The 16,635-nt window shown below is 41.9% G+C and overlaps 1 pseudogene; it reads left to right on the top strand.

Annotated features, from left to right (window-relative positions):
- The first annotated feature begins 14,526 nt into the window (after nt 1–14,526).
- LOC130460386 (uncharacterized) lies at nt 14,527–14,627 on the top strand (annotated as a pseudogene).
- Nucleotides 14,628–16,635: the final 2,008 nt, after the last annotated feature.

The raw sequence follows: 16,635 nt of genomic DNA, 5'->3' as shown, positions 1-16,635 counted from the left end.
TCAAAACCAACAAGCATCATAACTCTAAGCTTTACTATCACTTCTAAGGGTGAAAACAAAACAAAGGCTATTAGGCTTGTAATGTGCTCATAAGAAATGAAGGGTCAAGGCTCAAATGGCTAGCAAAGGGGCTAATGCAAACAAAAACATATGAGAAAAATAGAACATAAAGTCCTAAACTAAAAAGAAAAATAGTCACCGAAAGAAATGCCTCTATCGTCCCCTAAAGTAGTTCGGTCGCGGTCTCGGGAAGGAAATGGTCAAACTCAGGAGATAAGAAAGTCAATGCTAAGGATCCATGCCACTCAATATATGAATATGTGTTTGGGATTATTTGAACATGAACCTCACAAGGGAGCAAATACCATTCTCTCCGGTTTCAAATCACTAGAGAAATCGACACCATCTTACCACAAGCCAAGAGTTCATGACGCATGCTACCCATAGTTCTAACCAACTTCCTTGACACCAAATCCTAGACTCGACCCAAGACATTTAGAACCGTGTAAAAATCTACCAATTAGGAATAAAAGCATTCTAATCTACAAGTTCCAATTTTATTTGCCCCAATCAAGAATATTGCCTAAGAAAACCTAGAAAAACTTGTCTTGACGAAAAGGAAATCAAAACAAAGAAAAAGGAAGAAAATAAGAAAACACACCAAAAAGAAGTAAATGAAAAAAAAAAGAAAAGAAACTAAAATCAAACTAAATCAAACTAAAAACAAAGAAACAAGTGCACATAATGGTATGATTTCATAGCAATGAGCATCACAAGTCGGCAACCACACAACAAAATTCCCCCCAAGCTAGAATTAGGCCATGTCCTCAAGGCCTAAAACCAAGAAAGGAGGGGCACAACTACCCATCCAACCAAATGCCCCACATGATGTATGCCCGTCCCAAAGAATGCAATAGAGTTAGAAGGATATTACCGGAAATGTCGTGGGAGAAAGTCCCGCAAAGAACCGGTAAAAACCGAACCAAACTCACCGAAAAATCGACGAACAAGGTACATGGTGGAAAGCATGAGCCCAAAACAAAGAAACACACAAAAACATGCACAAATAGGATAATAGTTACGAAACGAAAGCAAATGAAATCTAAGAGTTAGACAACCGGGTTGCCTCCCGGGTAGCGCTCGTTTAACGTCATTAGCTTGACGAATCCCCCCCACAACTCATGGGGGGTCAAATGCAACTAACTTGGGGTCATCATTAGTCAAAAAGTTTCTTTTTCCCCCATGGGCACAAAAAATTTACCGACATCCCCATTCATAAGGTGCCAACCAAACAATCCGCCACCAAGCTTTTCCTTGGCTTTCTTGGGCTTCTTGGCTTTCTTGGGTCTCTTGGCTTTGTTTGCCGATTCATGAATTACTTTGGAGGTTGTAGGCCCAACATTACCATCAACATGCATCCCAAATATCTCGGGGATGGTTATGACATCATCAAACTTATCATCAAACACCCTTGGGATCACATGGACTTCCTTGTCATCGGGAGAGGACCTAGAAAACTCATTATCACACTTAGAAACACGAAAGTTGTTAGAAGGGTTAGCATGTGAGCAATAGCTCTCAATACAAGCAATAGTTTCTACCTTCATACAAGTTTTCGTCTTCGCAAAACACCCTTCACCAAGGGGAAGCTTGAAGCTAGCTTTTGAATCTCCCACTTTCAAGGTGATTAGTCCCCCTTGCACATCAATAAGAGCACCCGCGGTGGCCAAAAATGGCCTCCCCAAGATAATGGGGGTATGGGTATCCTCATCGATGTCCAAGACTACGAAGTCAACAAGAAAAGTAAGCTTGCTAACAACGAGGGGAACATCCTCAATCCTACCCAATGGCAACATAACCGATCGATCGGCTAGTTGTAATGACATAGAGGTAGGAGAGAGATCACTTAGATTGAGCTTCTCATAAGTCTTATATGGAAAGATGCTCACACTTGCCCCCAAATCACAAAGAGCATTATCAAATTTGAGCTTTTGAATGCTACAAGGGATTGAAAAACTCCCGGGATCATTGAGTTTTGGGGGAAAGGAGTGTTGAATTAGAGCGCTACAACTCTCCGTGAGTTGCACGGTCTCTTTCGGTTCACAACTTCTCTGCCATTAAGAACATCACTCATGAATCTAGAATAGCAGGGCATTTGTTTAAGTGCCTCGGTGAGAGACAATGAGACATGCAACTTGCTAATCACATCAAGAAACTTAGAAAACTGATCATCCAATTTTTTGCCTAAAAATCTTTTAGGATAGGGGAGTTTAGGAGTGGGGAGAGGTAGAAGAGTTGCCTCTTTTGGTATAGGAGTATCACCCACATCATCAATGGGAGGCTCCTCTTCTACCATATCATCAATGGGAGACTCCCTCTTGATCCTTCCCATTGGACTTAGAAACCTCATTAGCTCTAGGAACATCATCTAAAATCTTCCCACTCCTTGTCATGATTGCATACATTTGCTTAGGAGGATGACCTTGGGGTGGGAGACTAGTATGCACTTGTTGTTCCTTTATGGTATTAGCGAGTTGAGCTAATTGGGTCTCAATCATTCTCAAATGAGTATTGGATTGCTTAAATCCATCCTCAAACTCAACATTCTTTTTGGCTTGCGCCCCCACAAACGACTCCATGAAAGCCTCAAGATTAGACTTAAGAGGCGGGAGTGGTGGAGGTGCAATGCCATAACCACTAAGGTTTGATTGATATTGGTTGCCAAAGGTGTAGACACCTACTTTTGTCCCCATTCCCGAAAGGGAAGGTTCGATGATGAAAGCGTAAATCTCCACTTGACAACGCATCTCCTATGAAATAACGAATCTCAATTCCCCTTTTCATTTCACCCGAAACCTGCTATTTATAGAAACCTGCTATTTATGGAAACCTGCTAAAAACAGTAACTGCCGTAATCGGTAATTGTTAAAAGTGGCAAGTCATAAAAGATAGAAACCTGTCAGAATTAGGTGTTGCACTCCAACATAAATCCTAAATGAGATAGAAATTGCGAGAGAATCCTATTCCTAATATGATTCGAAAATAGGAGTCACGTATTAATTAAAATCCTAACGAGCCTAGAGTTCGTAACGGGCCCAGACGCATCCCGTCACAAGGTTAATACGCACTAAAAGACTCAATTAAATCTCAAAATACTCCAGATTCTAGGAATCCGAATCTGACTAAGAAAAACAGCCCAGATCCTATTTTCAACGCCTGGCTCTGGGCGCCGAAATCTTCGGCGCGCAGGCCTGGGCGCTGAAAATACCTGGTACGTGTTTTTTCCTAATTCCTCGTGGATTAGAGTTCTGCAATTCTATCTTTCCACGAACTCTTTTCTATAAATAGGGCCTTAAGTTCGACGTGAACACAACACACAATTCATATTCTGAGTATTGACTCCAACCCCTAGCCTAAGCCTCACGCTGCGAAATTGTTCACGCGTTCTGTCGCAATCGATCCATATATCGAACAGAACGTATCCTGTCCCATAATTTGAGATTCGTTAAATAAAAAGGAGAAATAGCAAAGTCAAAGTGGTTAGTTTTCTGAGAACCGTGACGCACCTCTCAAGGGTGCGTCGTAATGTGTCCCTTTTCCATGGTTTAATGCTTTCCTCGCCCTTTTTATGAACTGTTAAACTAACTAAATCTGATTGTTCTATCATGCTTAATAAATATAATATTTTTGGGAAATTGGATTATCATGCTAGGTCCCTTAATGCAATCTAAATCAGATAATCGCGATCGATCTAGTATTATATGTTGCATATTGCTAAAATCAACTCAGATTAGTTTAATAGTTAACGCATGTCCCTTCAATTATTTATGCTGAGCTAGTAAGGATATCCTGCCTCTGGAGTTATCGAAGAGCGAGTACTCCTCCTGGTAGTTACAGTCCCCCGAACCCTCAATCTCTACCCTACGGGTGTACGTTGAGCGATCCCACCACCAGGGATCACAAGGGAACCTATGGCCGTCGTGGTCAAACATAATTGCACTCCCTTTATGTCACGATAACCGGGTTTTGTCAGTTTTTCTCATTGTCGTTAAAAACTGAATGGTGACTCCTATATTACTAGTCAATTGGGTGTAAACTCACAGGAAATCCAATTACACTTGATTGAATAAAAGAATCGTCACACCCACGAGGGACGAGGTCACGCATTAGCCTCGTGATTTTTCGACCCCCTCACAGTGGCGACTCCACTGGGGATAGTGAAGGAAATACTCGTGCTTGTAGGTAATCAAATAGCCGAAGGGTGAAACGATCCTACCCCGCGTTTATTTCCCAATCAAGTTGGGACGACCTGAAAATCAACATATTAATGTGAACGGGCAGAACCGCATAACGAATCTTGGCTCCCTTGGTGTTCCATCTAGGGAGTTGGGACTAAGGATACCCATCGCCAACCGGGGGGTGCATACGCTTCGAATGTTGTCCACTCGGCACTTTCGCTAGTAGTACACCCGTCCCAAACCCAATAGCTCGCCCACTAGGTCCCTCTCGCCTGCATGCCCCCTTGGCTTGCACTTGCGGGTTGGCCTCTTGGGCGAAATTCGTTTGTTGAAGGCACTACCTCGACCGGGGCATGTGTTGGATCTACGATAGAAGCGGTTCCAAGCCAGGCGCAATAACTACCCATAGAAGCCTATCATAAACTACATGACATGTTATTATTGCCTCATGATGGAATGTTAGTTATGTGTAGCGAAATATATGATTGTGTGTGACAAACTATCCTGGAAGAACCAACGACCTTAAAAATTGCCCAAACATTCATAAACCAATTTTCCAAAGAGTTATACCGAAATACGTGTTCCGCAAACCCGAACGATCGCCACAAAAATAAGCGACGCTCGGGATGGCCTGTAACGAATCCCACAAACGCTGCACAACGCGTAAAGGACGTTATTAGGCAAGCACGCAAAATCGAAGTCGCAAAAACAAAAGTAGACGCAAACAGAAAACGAGAACCAACCAGGGACGCATTTTCAACGCCCCTGGCTGGGCGCCAGAATTTCTCACGCCCGACGCTGGGCGCTGAAGTTGCTGTTTGGCCTTCTGGTCAGGCGCAGCAGCCTCGGTGCCCGCGAAAAAGAAAACACGTAGCAAAAAAACCGTTCGTAAAAACAAAATTGCTGCGAGGGCGTAAGAAAAGCACTCGATTCTAAAAGCGACTCATAAAAATAAAATAACTCTTTGTGTCATTGTTAGGCCTCCTACGACGACAATGCTCGGCTCCGAAATCGAGCATGCTAATTAAATGACCTTGAATGTCACATGGGCAAAGTATTCAAAAAATAATGTTCAAATAGAGCCTTCAAGGAAAAATAATGTTCGAATAAAAAATAAATAAATCCGAGTCTAGACTAGGCTATGCCAAAGTACAATCTAAATCCTAAGTCTAAGTTGTCTTATCTATAGAATCGGTCCTAATGCTTGGTGTCGTTCTGCAAATAAAAAGGTTAAAACATATTGAGTCTCCCTTCCTAACATTTAAATCAATAAGCACCCATATGTAATTGTCATCCCTTGCTAAGAGTCTACGGCCTCAATACTCTCTCTCACCAATAAAAAGAATATATTATAGTATTTGCAAAATGAAAACAGTCACATTCTGAAAATCATTTCCCCATAGTCGCACAACCCCCAAAGTGAACCTAAGGTGTCAATACCATTAGCAAAAAATTAATGGCCTCAAGGCTTATGATCACATTGGGTCACGACTATCATAGTCCTCTCGAGTCACTCGCCCCTTGAAGTATTCCTAAGTACGGACTAAAAGATTTTCCATGAATGCAACATGACCAACCATGAAAATACCCAAATCGGCATGCCATAAGGCTACCATTGGGGTAAAGCAATACACACTAAGAGAGAAGCCGCACTAATGATTCTAGTCTTACAAAAATGAAAATTCGATCTCCCCAACTAACTACCTTGCCAACATTAAGCAAAATGGCACATGACAAATGAACACCCAAGGATTAAAATCTAAAGTGTCAACCAACGAAAGTTATGGTCCAATTAGCCTAAGTCTGAGAGTCGCTTGGTCAAGTATTATAGGCTTACGCCACGTCATTATTTTGAGTCTAGGCCACCTCCTTGTATTCATACACGGGTTATAATCAGAAAGATTAATGAAAGTTCGAGTCTAAATCACAACTTCCAATTAAATCCCGAAAACTGGAATCTGAAAAAGAAGCAAAAAATTATTTTCGATGTAATTCTTTCCTTAAATTTCAATAAGGTAAAAACAACATTTTGAATCAACGCTATTTGCACATTTTAAGAAACGACTAAATACTCTTGCAAAGTAAGACAATTTAAAAGGTCCACCCTAGGCCCACTAAAGCTAAAGGTCCACCGTAGGCCTACTAAAGTTAAAGATCCACTATAGGCCTACCAAACGAGGCTCACTCAGTCTCGCCTCGTGACTCAAAGACCACAACCATCTACCTTTTAGCCCAAACAAAAAAAATTGATTGAAGGATTTATGTTGGGGAGAAATCCCAAGCAAAAAGAGAAAAAGAGAAAGAGAAAAGGGAGAGCGAAAAGAGCTATGAAATACTTAGCCCGTACCTCCCAAAGTGCGAAATCTACCCAAGTAAACGAAGGAAAAGAATTGAGTCAACCAATCCAAATCATAAAATTCTACGATGTCTACCCTTTCCAATCCTTATGCTCTTAGACGCCTTCGCTCTGGGGTCCCTGTTCAGCTCATTTAACCCATCCATGTTCTCATTGCCATAACCCAAGAAACCATTACCTCAACTCTTGTTTTTGAACTTGTTATCAACCGCAAACCACGCACGGCCATTGACACGTGCGTCATGCCCATCATTTCCAAAATCCAAACCTGCTCTTACACCACCATTAGCATAATGACCATATAACTTGTGTGGATGCATCCTGTTGATATACCCTTGAGCTGTCCCCATGCTACTCATTGGCCTTGGTTGATGTAAACTCGTGACACTAGCACGAAGCTGCAAATTGTGAGCCCTAGCAGATATAATCCTCATGCTTGACCAACACCTATACAAATTATCCTATCTCATTCATCCTATCTTTCAAGCCGTCTTGAGTCACAAACAAGAAAAAGGAAACAAATGAAAAGTTCAAAAAATATAAAAAAATGTGAATGATAAAAAAGAAACTTTGCAAAAGCGCCTCTAAAGTTGGTCGAAAAAGAAAAAAAAAGCATTTAGCGCACCAAAAAAAAAGATCCGCCCAGAAAACATTTTCAGCGCCCACCGCTGGGCGCCGAAATCTTTAGCGCCCCAGCCTGGGCGCTGAATCTCTCTGCTTGCTAAAATTTGTCCAGAAGTGCTCGTCATTTTATCCGCACATACATGGAACAATAATGAACACTTGGAGGGGTACAACACGTATTCAGATATACGTACCACCAAAAAAAATACATGTACTTAAAAAATAAAATACATGTACTTAAAAAATAAAACAAATTTTGGCTTACGGTAAAGCGGCAGATTAAAATAATAATAAACTTCACTTATTCTACCGTTTCAAATAATATGTTTCCATCTCAGAACGTACTTGTTTAAAATCGGCATTCTAAGAAACCATTTTCTAGGCTAAGAACTACGCAAGACCTGATTCCAAATTAAATCTATTTAAGGCGGATACGTAGGCAATCCATGATTCGGTCCAACCAATTTGCAAAAATATTAAAGCCTATAGAAAAACAAGAATAAAAATAGAAGTCCCTTATTGAAATTTAATTACTTGCAACCCAAGTCGAAAGAAAAATTTGAGTCAAAGGAAGGATCCAAATCATCAAGATGCCAAAACGAGCACACATCGAAAAATAATAAGGGCACATACTCTTGCCAAGAAGGAGAACTCACACTCCTAGGCACTTAGCCAAGACTCAAAAGACCGCTTTGCCTCAATTGAATGGGGGCTAGCGCAAGCGTCCATGACCTCTAAAGTACTCGACCTGACTTAAAGCGAACTAACTCACTTAAAGACCTCCTTTCACCACTAAGACGCAGTCATAATCGCCAACAAGTAGTAAAGGCAGTAAGCTTGCAATAAAGAGAATTGTTCTACGGCATCGCCCCATCGTTCCTTCGAACTCAGGGCACCCGTTTATGGTAATTCAAATGCTTGCGAATCCCCTTTGAAAAAAAAAAGACATTGTCAATAGGACTTGGCACTTAACCAAGGCTCACTCTACTCAGACATATGACACGGGCATCTAAATCGAAATCTGAAACATCATTAATGGGAAGACATAACAGCAACTGGGGGCTAAAAAATTGAAATGGAAGAGCTAGGGAAAGAACTAAGTATACCTTGACCTTTTGTGCAGACATACACCAAGTAAATCTAAGTCAATTTGAAAACGGTTTATATTCCCGCAATTCTGGAAAAGATGGCCTTAAAAGCCTAAAGCATATGCCAAACGGGCACAAGTATATCTTGACGCCCGCACCCTGGCTTCCAGCAAATCCTTAGACAGCATTCCAAAAATCGTAACAGTATTTTGATTCATTCATTTAATCCTGTACGAACCCTTCTATAAGTCAACTTACTTAGGATACCTCGGACTGTACACAGTAGGATTCGGATTTTAAATAACTTTCAAATAATTTTCAAAGACTTCTTCGAACATAATAAAGAGTCGTTGGTTTAGTCTAAGTATGCGTTTATCCCGATGTTGCAAGTGAGTCAAAAAGATTTCTAAATATGATTATGGGTAAAGAAAGACACCTAGCTTTTGGCCAAGGCATACTACAACATGTGACTACCTTGACCATGGCAATGTCGCACAATACGACATTTACAAGAGAAGTAGCAAAATCACTAATCGAACGTATCTCGCACTAAACGAGTCTGGTTCAAACTATTCATGATCCATGTCACCATGAATGCATAAAAACGTATGCCAAGCATTATAGCACCAAGCCAATCCCGTAGCTACAATTGGGGGCTTGAGAAAAACACTCTAAAAATGCTCGAAATGACGATTTTATCGCAAATTCTCGACGCTAATGCTATACACACGTCCTAGGGGCACAATCCTAAGGTCAATCGTGTAAAACGAACCTTAGAATGGCTACAACCCCTCCCAAATTCTAAAGCGCCACTTAGAATATATAAAGTCACCCCACTAACAAGGGTAACTGAAAATCGCGAGTCACCAAACCTCTGATCAAACTACTGCACATAACGCTCGCCCTACAAGCGCCCGTTACACAGTCTACCTCGTTCCAAAGCAAAAGCGAAAGAAAAAATCAAGGATAAGAACTGTCAAAATATACCCAGAAATCAATTTCAACGCCCAGAGCTGGGCGCCGATATCTTTAACGCCCCAGCCTGGGCGCTGAATCTTTCTGCTAGCCAAGTTTTGCCCAGATATAAAAATAAGAAAGAAACACCTATGAATCCTCGCATCGAACGAAGTAATAAGCCGTGCAAACCCACACAGAAGGTGCTACACTTGTTCGAACACCTGAACGAGGCGTGATGAAGTACTCCAATGCAAAAAAATAATAATGTTATATCCCAACACCTGGAAAAATGTTCTAATACATGTTGTTAGGCCACACAAGCCTATGTCGCGCCATAAGTTCAACCATCCCACGGTACAAGTCTAAAAAAAGAGTAAGGCATATTGCACTAATGCGGGCACGACCAAAGAGCATGTGTAAAAGAGGCAAAGACTACTTATCATACAAGCCACACGACTTCTACATTAAGGATTAAAAGTAGCAAAATATTACCTACCATGGAAGGGATAGCTCGCACCTACACGAGCGGAACCCCAAGGCATCTTTCTCGAAAGAACCTATAAAAATCGTACGCCAAAAGGAAGCATCCCAACATGCCTACTTGGGGGCTCCAAGCTACGAAACAACCATAGCAAAATAAAAAATCTCGAAGCAAATGTTTGAACAATCGAAAGGGCACGATGTTTGAGCCCACTTCATGAATGGGCTTGAACCCTATCAAGCTTCTAAGCAAACTATTCAAAATCAGTCATTGCTCAAAAAAAAAATTGATTCAAGCAAACTGATTAATGGACCGCACACAACGACCATTATATTCTATGAACACTCGTTCGCACATACATGTCATCATTCACGAACGCATTCAAAAGAAAAAAAAATATATACAAGAGCGATCAAAGTCTTACGCCTCAAGGTATGTTCCTCGGGCCATATAGACTCACCCAACTGTTGCAATAACTGTACGCCTTAAAGAGCAACGGTTCCTTAAAATAATCGCCCCAAAGCGACAAGCACCGTATTCCACCAATCGGCTACGGCTTCTCAAGAAAATCATCACGTTCTAAAAATAAAGAAAAAACAAAAGAGAAGAGAATACATAGAACTTCCAAGTGAAATAAACAAATGAACAAGAGGCCGACTGTGTCATCAAAGACCAGCCCAAACAACACTTTCAACGCACCACCTGGGCGTGAATTATTTCGACGCCCAGGCCTGGGCGCCGAAAATGAACCCAGGCTCAAAAAAGGCCCTAACTTCTATTGGGCCCTGCCGCATCCATTCGACTCAAAGTCGCACCTCACGACTTTGTTAAGAGTAGCACACCACTACAAAGATTGCTCGCACTTACAAGCACGATCCCAAACACGATCAAAGACATTACAAAATGCGTAGGAACCTCTTTGACAAGAAAATGACCGTCAAGCACGAATGCTTGTGGGCTCGAAAGAAAATATATATTATGCAAAGTTAAAACAATATTCCCAGACTACGCTGTATGAAGTCCCGTGTTTGGATGTCTCAAAAAAAAACCGGTTTACGACCTCGAGACAAAGGTCGCCATTGACACTTATACATGGTCCCCTAATCAAAGACCTAGGTAGTGGCAAGATTGAGCCGTAAAGACTAGTTCAAAACCACGAAAGCAGATGGTCGCAAGACAAAGGTCCGTCTAAACCCGTTGTCAACCCACGTTCAGGTCACAACTAAATTCGAGCATCCCTCGAAAGAATTCGCTCTTGCAAGAATGAACAAAAGAAATCACGATGAAAAATAGGAAACTTGCTCACCTCAATCAGGCAAGATCGCGCCGTGAATCACGCAAGTTCCAAATCAAGGAAAAAACGAATTCAGGGACGTCCACCCTTAGCGGACAGGGGTCGCCGACCTTCAGCGGGCGGGGTCTGCGTCACTAGCCGCGTAGGTCCTTATTTTCAAATTTCAAAAACAAGATTCGTCCACTTTTTCGGACGGGGCGTCCACCCTTAGCGGACAGGCTCGCCATCTTTAGCCGGCGGGGTCTATGTCACAAGCCGCGTAGGTCCTTATTTTCAAATTTCAAAAACAAGATTCGTCCACTTTTTCGGACGGGGCGTCCACCCTTAGCGGTCAGGCTCGCCATCTTTAGCCGGCGGGGTCTACGTCACAAGCCACGTAGGTCCTTATTTTCAAATTTCAAAAACAAGATTCGTCCACTTTTTCGGACGGGGCGTCCACCCTTAGCGGCCAGGTTCGCCATCTTTAGCCGGCGGGGTCTACGTCACAAGCCGCGTAGGTCCTTATTTTCAAATTTCAAAAACAAGATTCGTCAACTTTTTCGGACGGGGCGTCCACCCTTAGCGGACAGGTTCGCCATCTTTAGCCGACGGGGTCTACGTCACAAGCCGCGTAGGTCCTTAGTCGCTGCAGCGATAACTTTTTCTGGTTTTCCCTTTTCCAAAAATTAAAAGGATTGGTTTTCCGTTTTTTCCAAAAAAGAGCAATGTGCTGGATTTTCCTTCGTTTTACGTCCCATAAAAACAAGGGGGTTTTCTCGTTTAACTAGCCCTGAAAATGAGAATCTTTAAAAACATTTTTACCTCGTGGTTGGGCTTGGCCAGGCCCAATTACACTTTATAGCTTTGATTTCGAAAACATCTGTAGCTACTTCCAATGACAAAGTGAGGGAGTTTCTACACTTCTTTAGATCCTTCCAATGACAAAGTGAGGAAGTTTCTATACTATCCGTTGACAAATCCCAATGACACGTGAGGGATATGTCGACACTTCAAGTGATGACCCTTAAGTCAAATGTTATCACTCGGGGGCTCGTGAGACCCTCGCCAAAACAAGTCACCATGGCTTGTGCGACGTACTCCGTCTAATACTTTGACCATCGTCTTATTCCAAGACTCAGTCAAAGTGGGGGCTAACTATAGACACCTACTTTTGTCCCCATTCCCGAAAGGGAAGGTTCGATGATGAAAGCGTAAATCTCCACTTGACAACGCATCTCCTATGAAATAACGAATCTCAATTCCCCTTTTCATTTCACCCGAAACCTGCTATTTATAGAAACCTGCTATTTATGGAAACCTGCTAAAAATAGTAACTGCCGTAATCGGTAATTGTTAAAAGTGGCAAGTCATAAAAGATAGAAACCTGTCAGAATTAGGTGTTGCACTCCAACATAAATCATAAATGAGATAGAAATTGCGAGAGAATCCTATTCCTAATATGATTCGAAAATAGGAGTCACGTATTAATTAAAATCCTACCGAGCCTAGAGTTCGTAACGGGCCCAGACGCATCCCGTCACAAGGTTAATACGCACTAAAAGACTCAATTAAATCTCAAAATACTCTGGATTCTAGGAATCCGAATCTGACTAAGAAAAACAACCCAGATCCTATTTTCAACGCCTGGCTCTGGGCGCCGAAATCTTCGGCGCCCAGGCCTGGGCGCTGAAAATACCTGGTACGTGTTTTTTCCTAATTCCTCGTGGATTAGAGTTCTGCAATTCTATCTTTCCACGAACTCTTTTCTATAAATAGGGCCTTAAGTTCGACGTGAACACAACACACAATTCATATTCTGAGTATTGACTCCAACCCCTAGCCTAAGCCTCACGCTGCGAAATTGTTCACGCGTTCTGTCGCAATCGATCCATAAATCGAACAGAACGTATCTTGTCCCATAATTTGAGATTAGTTAAATAAAAAGGAGAAATAGCAAAGTCAAAGTGGTTAGTTTTCTAAGAACCGTGACACACCTCTCAAGGGTGCGTCGTAATGTGTCCCTTTTCCATGGTTTAATTGCATTCCTCGCCCATTTTATGAACTGTTAAACTAACTAAATCTGATTGTTCTATCACGCTTAATAAATATAATATTTTTGGGAAATTGGATTATCATGCTAGGTCCCTTAATGCAATCTAAATCAGATAATCGCGATCGATCTAGTATTATATGTTGCATATTGCTAAAATCAACTCGGATTAGTTTAATAGTTAACGCATGTCCCTTCAATTATTTATGCTGAGCTAGTAAGGATATCCTGCCTCTGGAGTTATCGAAGAGCGAGTACTCCTCTCGGTAGTTACAGTCCCCCGAACCCTCAATCTCTACCCTGCGAGTGTACGTTGAGCGATCCCCACCACCAGGGATCACAAGGGAACCTACGGCCGTCGTGGTCAAACATAATTGCACTCCCTTTATGTCATGATAACCGAGTTTTGTCAGTTTTTCTCATTGTCGTTAAAAACTGAATGGCGACTCCTATATTACTAGTCAATTGGGTGTAAACTCACAGGAAATCCAATTACACTTGATTGAATAAAAGAATCGTCACACCCACGAGGGACGAGGTCATGCATTAGCCTCGTGCTTTTTCGACCCCCTCACAAAAGGTCCTCGGTCCATTGAATCCGGGAGGTGACAATTGAGATGCACCATAAGGACCTCCCGAGTTCAAAGGATAACCCCCACTTGAGGCACCCCTAAATTTCCCATAAGAGTAGTTATAGCCCCCTCCACCTTGATCGTTGGGATTATAACTCCCTTGGTTGTATTGGCCTTGATTGCCAAAACCTTGAGATTGACCATAGGGCGCTTGGCTTTGATAGCCTTGTGCTTTATAGCCACCTCGATTTTGGCTATCATACCCACTTCCTTGGCCATAGCCTTGGTGGGAACCATACATAGAGGGCCCTCTAGGTTGCCTAGCAAAATTTGGATTGTTAGGGTTATCATTCCTAGACCTCTCATTTAAGGCATTAGCAAACTCTACATCAAAATCGCCTTCATACGAAGGGCATAATCCATAAATGACAAGTTATGAACTAAGGGGCATGCATTGGGGGAATGACTATAGTCTTGGCAATTTTCGCAAAAGGAGGTGCCCGAAGGCATTGTATCTTAAGAACTAACCTTGCTCTTCCCCTTAGAGAGAAGAGTGGCCGAGGGAGGTGGAATTGTAGACGGTGATGGCGGTTGGCTTGGTGTGTTTTCGAGCTTCTCCAATCGCGAGGTAAGCTTCTCTATCATCCGTGCTTGCTCTATGGCGTACAACGAACCCTTACCATCTTCACTCCTACGTGCCATAATTCCCATCATAATTCCTTGTGCCTACATGCCAAGATTGGTAGTTTTGAACTACATCCTCAATGATTTCTTCTATTTGATCCTCAGTTTTATTCATGATGGGGCCTCCCGCGCCCGCATCAACACTTGTCTTCGAACTTGTACTCAACCCCAAGTAGAATGTTTGAAGCAACAACCATTTAGGGATCCCATGGTGAGGGCATTCCCTTTGGTACTCCTTAAAACGATCCCAAGCTTCGAAGAGTGACTCATCTCGCCTTTGCTCAAAGGATTGAATCTTGTGGCGACACTCCGCCGTCTTCCCATGCGAATAGAACTTGTTTAAGAATGCACTTGTCACCTCGGTCCAAGTGCGAAGTGAGTTGGGCTTGACCTCCTTGTCAAGCCAATCACTTGCTCGCCCAAGTAGAGAGAACCGAAACAATGTCAACCTCACGTAATCCGATGTGACACCATTGTGCTTGATTGTGTCACAATAGTGCTCGAATTGTTTGAGATGTTCGTGAGGTGATTCATTACTCTTCCCACAAAAGGGGTGACTTTGGACCAAATTGATCAAGGCAGGCTTGATCTCAAAGTTGTTGGCACCCGTTGTTGGGGCTTGAATACCGCATGTAGCTTCGAATGCCCCCGGTATTCCCAAGTTCTTAACCGGGAGCGCCATGTTCTAAAAAACTTGCTCACTTTCTTGTTGTTCCTCACTAACACTCAACGATTCGAATCTGTTATGGCTTGATGACTTAGACCGTACACGCCTTAGTCTCCTAAGTGTCCTCTCCAATTCGAGGTCAAGAGGATGGAGGGTCCTTTGACAAGCACGCCCATTAACAAGCATACAAACTCAAGAAAAACCGTGAGCAATGCCAAGGAAAAAGAAAGCTAAACTAAATTGCAATGTTTTTGTATTATCTAATGATGAACTAGTCACAACTTAAACTCAAAAACAACAACCGTTCCCCGGCAACGGCGCCATTTTGATGAGGCGTTTTTCCGTCGTTGAAAGATCAACGCCTCAATCAAACAAAATTTATAGAACCACTAGACTAACCAACTATATGAATTATAGTGGAAAGTAAAGGGATCGTCCCAAAGAAACGATGGTTCTCGAGTTTAAATGTCAAGCTAATTCGAACAAGAGGTTTGATTTGAATTATCACTATCAAGTTATACTAACAATTAAACTAGATTGAATCAAGGAAGCTAAACGTTAGGGAGTTGGGGATAGTCTAGGGAAATCGGGGGAAATGAACTACCATCTAGTAATCATGAATGATGTAATGAAATAGCACATAGGGGAATGAAAACTAATGATGTACTCGCCACCTCTCGGATAGAGCACGCGAAGCAACCTAGCCTATAGAAAAGCTTTCGAATAGTCCTAAGCTAGATTAGCTTGCATATAATAGGAACTATCATTCACTTGCATGAATTAGGCTCACAATGTCTTGCCAAACCTAAATCATACATTCCAATCTAATTCAATCAACTAGCATTTGCAACTACTACTCAATTGATCATGGAAAATCCTAGCACTAAATCAATTTAATCACATCAATCATTCATCAATCAAATCATCAAATTTCCCTAATTAGGCCCCTAGATTCTCCCCTTTGCCTAACCTAAATCTACTGAATAGCCATTCTAGAAATCAAGAAATCCATTAATTCTACACTAGCAAGCATGAAATTGAAGGATTAGGAAGAGAGAATCAAAGACTAGAACAATCTATTGAACAATCTATTGAACAATCAACAAGAGAATTAAGCATCAAAATAACTAAAGTAAAATCAAGAAGAATTCAAGAATTGATGGAATTATAGAACTATCAACAATCACAACAAAAGCAAGAATTAAGAAATTGAATTGAATTGCACAAAATTAGAAGAAGAGTTTAGAGAATTACAAATTGATGCTTCAATGGAGGAGAGTTTCTCTCTCTAGAAAATGCTGAAAAACTAACTTTGAGAATCTAAAATTATCAACTAAAATTCTACTCTTAACAAAATAATCGAAAAATCTATTTATAAGTTTCCCCAAATAGAAGCCAAAATTCGAATAAGAGCAGCCCGCGCAGCCATTCGGTCGCACAGACCTTTTGTGCGACCGAACGTAAAAGAGTCATTCGAGCAAACACTGGGTCCTGTGCGAGCGAAGGGAGCGAAGAACATTTCCTTCGTCATGTGCGATCGAACGAAGAGCCCTGTTCGGTCGAATGGGGTTTCTTTGGCTCATAATTCCTCTACAGCATGATTCGCTCGAACGGAAGGCCTTGTGTGGGCGCACAACTCTTGTGC

The sequence above is a fragment of the Spinacia oleracea genome, chromosome 4, assembly GCF_020520425.1.
Source record: "Spinacia oleracea cultivar Varoflay chromosome 4, BTI_SOV_V1, whole genome shotgun sequence".
Classification (NCBI taxonomy): domain Eukaryota; kingdom Viridiplantae; phylum Streptophyta; class Magnoliopsida; order Caryophyllales; family Amaranthaceae; genus Spinacia; species Spinacia oleracea.
Note: the sequence above shows the minus strand (reverse complement) of the source record. Positions and strands in the feature narration are given on the sequence as shown.